Source organism: Nannospalax galili, unplaced genomic scaffold (genome assembly GCF_000622305.1).
Source record: "Nannospalax galili isolate Female #2095 unplaced genomic scaffold, S.galili_v1.0 scaffold3027, whole genome shotgun sequence".
NCBI classification, from domain to species: domain Eukaryota; kingdom Metazoa; phylum Chordata; class Mammalia; order Rodentia; family Spalacidae; genus Nannospalax; species Nannospalax galili.
This window is the reverse complement of record NW_008355721.1, coordinates 304,359-312,801: the sequence shown is the minus strand read 5'-3', so window position 1 is coordinate 312,801 and position 8,443 is coordinate 304,359. Positions and strand designations below refer to the sequence as shown.

The window sequence follows — 8,443 nt, the reverse complement described above, 5'->3', positions numbered from 1 at the left end:
GATAGATTAGATGGACACATTGATTGATCGGTGGTATTAGGTCATAGATATACAAATACCTCATTAGTTGATGTAGCTCGACCGATCAATGGCAGACGACTCATGGATACATCGATCCGCAAATACAGGATGACGCAGACATGACAGATCGATGGTACATACACAGATTACTGATAAAGAGGTGAGAGGTCACTGGTAGATAGCTGATACGTGATCGATACAGGATTGATAGACAATAGCTGACTGTCGATCGATGACGGATGCGCAGGTGTTCGATGGGTGACAAACACTGACACATGGAAAATACAGACACAGGACTACAGATCGATGACAGATCCGTCGATGATACGTCGAACAATAACAGACGCAGATCAATGGAGGTGATCGGTCAGCAACCGTCCACAGAGCTGTTCTCTGTAATCCACCGTGTCGTCGATTAGCTGATACGTGATCGATACAGGATTGATAGACAATAGCTGACTGTCGATCGATGACGGATGCGCAGGTGTTCGATGGGTGACAAACACTGACACATGGAAAATACAGACACAGGACTACAGATCGATGACAGATCCGTCGATGATACGTCGAACAATAACAGACGCAGATCAATGGAGGTGATTGGTCAGCAACCGTCCACAGAGCTGTTCTCTGTAATCCACCGTGTCATCGAAACAGATCGATGACAGATCCGTCGATGATACGTCGAACAATAACAGACGCAGATCAATGGAGGTGATTGGTCAGCAACCGTCCACAGAGCTGTTCTCTGTAATCCACCGTGTCGTCGATCGATTTTTCATGTCTATCACCTATCAATTTATCCTATGGATCTCATATCTATCGATTGCTACCGAGTATTGATCTATCCCCTATCAATCAATGACCTATGTATTGATCTCTCTATAAGCTATGTATCCATCATCAATCTATCACTTATAAGTTATCTATTGATCATCCATAATCAATCTATCACCTATCACTATCTATTGATCATCCATCATCAATGTATCACTTATCACTTATCTATTGATCATCCACAATCTATCACTTATAAGTTATCTATTGATCATCCATAATCAATCTATCACCTATCACTATCTATTGATCATCCATCATCAATCACCTGTCACTTATCTATTGATCATCCATCATCAATCACCTGTCACTCATCTATTGATCATCCATCATCAATCGATCACCTATCACTCATCTATTGATCATCCATCATCAATCGATCACCTATCACTCATCTATTGATCATTGGTCATCAATCTATCACCTATCACTATCTATTGATCATCCATCATCAATCACCTGTCACTTATCTATTGATCATCCATCATCAATCACTTATCTCATCAATCACCTGTCACTCATCTATTGATCATCCATCATCAATCACCTGTCACTTATCTATTGATCATCCATCATCAATCACCTGTCACTCATCTATTGATCATCCATCATCAATCTATCACCTGTCACTTATCTATTGATCATCCATCATCAATCACCTGTCACTTATCTATTGATCATCCATCATCAATCACCTATCACTTATCTACTGATCATCCATCATCAATCACCTATCACTTATCTATTGATCATCTATCGTGTATTGATCATCTATCATCTATCAATGTGTCGCCTATCGTTTATCTACTGATCATCAATCTGTCAGTCACTCCTCTGTCTGCCCTTCCCTTCCGCAATCCCATGTCGGCAGCTTTCCTTTTTGTCTGACATGTACTGTTCCCCTGTGGTGCTGACCGGGCAAGCCTGAGCCTGGTGCATGCTGGGCCAGTGCCCTTCCCGTGACGCCCTGAGACCCCGTTCGTTCACTTCCTCTCTACTTCCGCCCCCCCTTCGCCCTCTCAGCACCTCAAAGTGACACTGCGAGTACCGAGTACGCGGTGCCCAGCACTGCTGATACATTCGATAATAATAATCCGCACTCCCTCCCGCACCCCCTGCTCCGCCCTTCCTGACGCCCGGTCCAAACCAGATCAACCGGAAAGCCTCCTGTATAGACTCGACACACCCTGCAGACCAGTACCTCGGACTGAGTACTCCCTGAGAGCTACACGTCTTCAGATCGGCTCAGACCTAAGCTCGATCCTCAACTAGGTCCCCCTGACAAAATAGAAGTCCCCCTCCCCCGCCCCCCCCACTGGGTACCGGCCCAGGGGCGGCACACAAGTACTTACGACTCAGTATTCCTTCGGATGTACCCAGTGCGGACCTGAGCTCGGTCCTCAACTAGCTCCCGGCATCAAAATAAAAGACCCACCCCCGGCCTGGGGCCTGCGGGCTCCCGTGCGCCACCCCCCGCCACCCCTGGGGTTCAAGATGCGGTCCGTCGGCTCCCCAACCCCCCACCCAGCGCGTTGTTTTCCCGGAAAGAGACTAAGCATAAGCTCCGGGAAGAGACTTAGTCTAAGCACTTCCCTGTGAAAAGCCCCAGCAAAGCGCCCCACCTGCGACTGCGACTTGCATCACGAAACACAGCAGCACCAAGCACCGGCCGCCCCACCGCGGCGCCATCGCCGGTACCGAGTTCCCAGCACCCGGGGCGGGTCCTGGGCGCGGAGCTCCACGCCGCCCCCGCTGGATGCCGAGTGCTCAGTTCCCCCGATAGCTCACGTTCCCGAACAGAAGCTCTGGGCCCAGACTCGGTCCTCCCGCCACACGGCGCTCCTGCGCCGAGCCCAGGTGCTGACTGAGTTCCGCCCAGTCGGGGCCAGACTAGCTCAGACACGCTCCAGATGCTGCCGCGGGCGGAGGGCCAACCGAGGACAGCACCTGCGGAGGGCCAGGTGATGAGCGAGCACCAATCAGCTCGCGGGGTGCTGAGAACCTGGTGCACCGGCCTGGTGAGTGGGCTGGGTGTGAGTAGGAAGGATTCAGCCTCGAGGAACTCAGCACCCGATGCCTGGATGTGGGTGGGAAGGACTCAGCACAGGTGTACACAGCACCTGGGGACTGAATGTGAGCGAAAGAAGTCAGCCTGGGAGTACTCAGCACCCGCTGGGTGGATGTGGATTGGAAGGACTCAGCCTCGGGGCACTCGGCACTCGCTGGCTGGATGTGGGTGGGTAGGACTCAGCACCGGCATACTCAGCATCCTAGGACTGAACGTGTGTGGGAAGAACTCAGCCTCAGCATCCACAGCACCCAAGGGCTGGATGTAGCTGGGAAGGACTCAGCCTTGGGGCACGCAGTACCCGCCGGCTGGATCTGATGCGCATCTCGTGGGGACAGAAGCCTGGGTTTGTGAATTCCAGGGCGCCGGGCATTCACTCAGCAAACACACACAGCACCTAGACAGGGTCGTAGAGCCCGCACGTCCCTGGGAGAGCCGCACATGACGTCACAGGCCCTATGACGCAACCACCTCCCCAAAGCCCCAGCACCGGGAACCAAACTCCCCATCAAACAGCCTCTGAGGAATATTATATATCCGAGGAAAGGGAGAGGCCGGGACGCTGAGGTCCCAGCATCCCCTGCCGGGACACGCTCTTGTGACATCACTTCCTCCCACCCGTGGCTGAGCCCGGTGATGACATCACTGTCCTCATGACGCAATCGCCTCCCAGAGGCCCCAGCAGTGGGGACCCAGGCTTCCATCAAATGGCCTCCGAGTAATATTACATATCCAAGAAAAGGGACAAGCAAGCCCCGGCGGTCCTAGCGTCTTTCCGGGACACGCCCTCCCGTGACGTCACTTCCCCCAGGTGCGGCTCGAGACCCACTTTTATGGAAAGCCGGCCACAGCAATCTCGGTAGCCTACACCTCCTCCTCCTCCGCTGCCTCGAACCCGCTTGCCCTGGTCCTACGTGAACCCTGGGTGTTTGAACCCAGGTCCTCGGGCCCCTCGTGCACTCCTTAGCAGCTAGCAGCACGGGTGACCTCAACACACATATGTAAAGAGTACTCGGGGACAAACAAGTTTTTATTCTCAGAAGTAGAAAAAATAATAATTCTCACACAGGGTGCACACGGCCCGCTGCACACGTCACGCTTGTGACCTGGAAACAGGGCAGGGGCCACAGTCCCAGGACTTTCAGGACCTCAGTATTCAAGTGTCAGGGGCCAGTTCACAGAAGAACTCAGCCCCAAGTACCCAATTCCACATGAAGCACAGTTAGTAAACATGACACGAGGAGGGTGCAAAGCCGGGCGGGAGCGGGGACGGGTTCGAGGTCCGCACCGATCTGTGTCCGGCCCGGTGGCCGTCTTGCTGAAAGCGAAGCCCGGGCTGTTTCTGCACACAACGAGGAGGGTGCAAAGCCGGGCGGGAGCGGGGACGGGTTCGAGGTCCGCACAGATCTTGTCCGGCCCGGTGGCCGTCTTGCTGAAAGCGAAGCCCGGGCTGTCTCTGCACACGGCCCAAGCGGCCTTTGCACACGGCTCATGCTCCGCACACGGCCGAGGCCTTTTCCACACGGCCCCCTACGTCTGCAGCAGAGTCTGACGAACTGCGAGAGACGAGAGAAGAGGTTGTCATTGTCAGGGTGCTGCGCTAAGTACCTCCCAATATACTTTCCTAAGATTGTCCGAGCACATGCCAGGGAGCCCACGCGAGCGCAGAGGGGGTTAGTTTCGGCACTGAGACACCAAGCACCCGATGAGCAGCACCTATTCGTGGGCTGGAGAGTTTAACAGCACTGGGTACTCATGTAGAAAACTCAGTTCCCAGCACTGACTAGAGGGCACAGAGTTCTTAAACTCCAGCTGTAAGGAATGAGGCGCCCTCTTTTGGCCTACAGAAGGGTGTTGCACACAGTAGGACTTCACAAAGTGGGCGGAGATTTCCTCCTGGTACTCTGGAAGGGTGCTGTGCACGGTAGCAGTTCTCACATCCATTAACAGAGTTTCTCAGGACGCGTCCACACCGCTCCCACAAGGCCACGCCGTCACCGTGTCCTACCTGGCGGCTCTGTGTGGGTGCTGGGTCGGTTGTCTAAGTCCATCTCGCCTTGCTCCACTGAAAGGGAAAACCAAGCATTAGAGAGACTCAGCACAAGACACAAGCACTCAGTTCCGTGACATTCAGTTTTCATGATGGCTGGGGGTTGGGGAGGGCATTTCCGGAAGCTGTGCACCACCGTGTGGGTGCTTGGAACTGAGTCCACGTCCTCCATGAGAGTAGCCACCGAGCCCCCAGTGCCTGCCACAGCGCGTTTCCTCACTCCCATCATGCACCAGGCGCCGAGACCCCTCCTGTCCCGTCCCATCCCGACTTCCGCTTCCGTCAGAGCGTTTGATGATCGCAAAACTAGACTCAGGGCTTCTGCGCTGCGTCCTGAGGGCTGTGACGTCATCGGGCTCGTCCCTGACGTCATCGCGGGGGGATGGCCTCGCTCCGGAAGTGCGTCGCTGGGGGCGGAGGCGGGTCCCTCCCCTTCCCCCTCCCCCTCCCCGTCCTGCTGAGAGGCTGGAGGAGGAATTGACAGTTCCCATCCGTTCTGGTTTCCAGCCCTGTGCAGAGCGTGACGTCAGAGCAGAGCGAGACACTCTGGACCCAGCACCCGGATATTGAAGGACCGTGAGAGAGAGCGTGGGGGAGGTGAGAAGGAAGTGCTGGGGGCGGGCTTGCGGCTGAGGGGGTAGAGTGCCCGCGGCTCAGTGGAGAGAGTGCTGGCAACTCAGTGGGCAGAAGAGTGCTTGCAGCACAGTTGATGGAGGGATTACAGCTTAGCGGACAGAGTGGTTGTGGCCCAGCAGATGGACTCTTTATAGCTCAGTGGATGTAGTGCTTATAGCTCAGTGATTGAGTGCTTGCGGCTCACCGGACAGAGTGCTTGTAGCACTTCAGCCTCAGGCTCAGTAACACGGAGCACAAGGTCCAGCCTGGGCTACAGGAAAAAAAACGAGCGGGAAGCGACAGGAGGGGGGGCTTCGGGGACGTGAGGGGTGCTGAACTCAGTCCCGTGACCCAACAGCAGCACCCAGCACCTGCGTTGACCAGCACTCGCACTGTCCAGTACCCATGGTACCCAGCACCCATCGTACCCAGCAACCGAGCTACTTAGCACCCATGTTACCCAGCACCCGCAGTACCAAGCACCCATGGTACCCAGCACCCGCGCTACCCAGCACCTGCAGGACCCACAGGTACCTGTGTCCTGAATAAACCTCTTGCTGTTGCAACCCAAAGGCCGCGACTTGTCCTCCGTGGTTTCACTCTTACATAACCGAGCTACTTAGCACCCATGTTACCCAGCACCCGCAGTACCAAGCACCCGTGGTACCCAGCACCCGCGCTACCCAGCACCTGCAGGACCAAGCACCCATTGTCCCAGCACCCAAGGAACCCAGCACTCAAGGTACCCAGCACCAGCGCCAGCAAACACCCCACTGCTCCCAGGGTCCCCCGCGCACAGAGCTCAGACCCTCTAGGGTTAAACACGTTTATTTCCGTTTCCATTTCCGTCCTGACAGCCCCGGGCCGTGTGCAGCGCTCACGCAAACCTCCGTTAACTAAGCTAAGGCGCGAATACCACGCCGGCAGTGCTCGGTGCACAGTCCTGCGCTAGCACAGGCGGCTCCGAGCGCCATCAGGGACCGGAGGAGACTCTAGGGACAGAACAAAGAGCACAGTAAGCACTAGAGACACGGGGGCGGGGTCAGGACTCGGTTGTCTTAGTCCTCCCTCAGGGTCGCAGGGGCTGGAAGTCCCAATCATCGGCCCTGGATACAGAATCGCAACCAACTATACTTTCGAGAGCAACCGAGTCCCCCAGCACTCCGAGAGCTGAGGCGGGAGGATGAGCGTGCGTCCGGATCTAGCCTGGGCTAACCCCGGAAGTCACGCTGGGGGGAGGGAACGAAAAGGCAGTCTAGCAGGGGAAATCGCCAAGAGAAACTCAGCACCCAGCACCCGGCAGCAGGGTGATTTCTGATCGGATCTGCAGAGCGCGATGCATCCTGGATTAGAACAGGGCTCGTCATGACGTCAGGAGGCCCCGGGCGCGATGCATCTTGGGTAAGAACAGGGCCCATCATGACGTCAGGAGGCCACGAGGCCTAGGCGGTCGCGGGATCTAGAGACGGGCGGAAACAGACACGTGACCACGGCGGTTTCCGGGAAGCCCTGAGCACACCGGAAACCGGAAGCGGATGCAGAGCCGGAAGTGGGGGCCGGAAGTGGGAAGCCAGATGCAGGGAGCTCTGCGAGGTGCCACAGATCATACCGAACAATCCCAAAGCACATGCGACAAGAGGTACCGAGCTCACAGCAGACAGCACCCCACACAGCCAGGCGCGGAGAGGTCGGCGTGAGCAGCGCGCGTGCACCCCACGTGTGGTTAGCGACACGGCAACGTCCCACCCTTGAGACTCAGGCCCTCGTCTTCCAACGAGATGCAAAGAGGGACTAAGCTCTGGAGATTTCCAGCACCCACCTCGGGCCGGGTGCAAAAGAGGGAAGGGCTTTGGGAGCAAATTCTCCGGATAGCACATGGAAGGGGTTCCCCGGGGGGTGATCGTGCTCGGTTGTCCACGCCTCCTGGGGTTCGGGGTGGGGTCAGGGACCCACAGCAATGCACACATGATGAGCCATGTTATTCCCATGATGGAAGCATGTGGTTTCCCTGACGGGGGCCTGACAGCTCCGAGTGCGACATACAGCAATGTTTCAGGGGGAGGAGGACTCAGATTCTGGTCCCAGCACTCACGTGGTGGGGCACTCGCAAGCACTTACACACATGCAGGTGGGACACGCAAACACGCAACACAGAAAGGAAGCTTAAAATATATAATATGATATTATATGTTGCACAACACAAAATGTAACCGATAAATGCAGCACGCATGTAATTGATATGTAGAGATAATCGATACCATATATCACGCAACACATTTAATGCGTGCTATAGATAATAATAAAACATGTTAACATATATGATATTGTATGTTCTACAGCAACATAAAACGTCATTCACTAATATATGCGATGGACAGGACATGCAATTGATACGTATGGCAATCAATACCGCATATCGTGAATTAATATATATTTCATTAATAAATTCAATATACATGTAATGAATATGTACCATATATGAATATAGTATGCACCACACATTAATATAGATTTACACTTCATTAATAAACACTGTAAATTAGTATATACTACATATTAATAAATAATACTGTTACACATTAACATGTAGCATGTTTAATAAATGCAATATATTAAATGATAATATGTAGTGCACGTTAATATATAATACATGTAATTGATACATAAAACACATATAATTAATGGACTCTAAACCATAGTAAACCTTAAAAGACAATTTTAATTAACATGTCATGGTATATGTTGTATTATATTTTAGTTTTACTTCTGATATGTAGTACACATTAAACATGACATGTATTAATTGATACGTTCTATTATGTAGTACACATTACTATGTACTACATTTAATT

The 8,443-nt window shown here is 53.4% G+C and overlaps 2 long non-coding RNA genes across 2 annotated transcripts in view; both read right to left on the bottom strand.

Moving 5' to 3' along the window:
- The window catches only part of LOC103750120, a 7,010-nt gene extending 4,311 nt beyond the window's left edge, over window positions 1–2,699 (bottom strand). The window contains exon 1 of the long non-coding RNA XR_607973.2: window positions 2,481–2,699. This is a non-coding gene — a long non-coding RNA (uncharacterized LOC103750120). The remainder of the gene's footprint in view (window positions 1–2,480) is intronic.
- Window positions 2,700–6,091: 3,392 nt separating this feature from the next.
- LOC115067677 overlaps window positions 6,092–8,443 on the bottom strand; it is a 3,867-nt gene continuing 1,515 nt past the window's right edge. Inside the window, exons 2-3 of the long non-coding RNA XR_003847050.1 lie at window positions 6,282–7,050; window positions 6,092–6,106 (exon numbers count right to left, since the gene is read on the bottom strand). This is a non-coding gene — a long non-coding RNA (uncharacterized LOC115067677). The remainder of the gene's footprint in view (window positions 6,107–6,281; window positions 7,051–8,443) is intronic.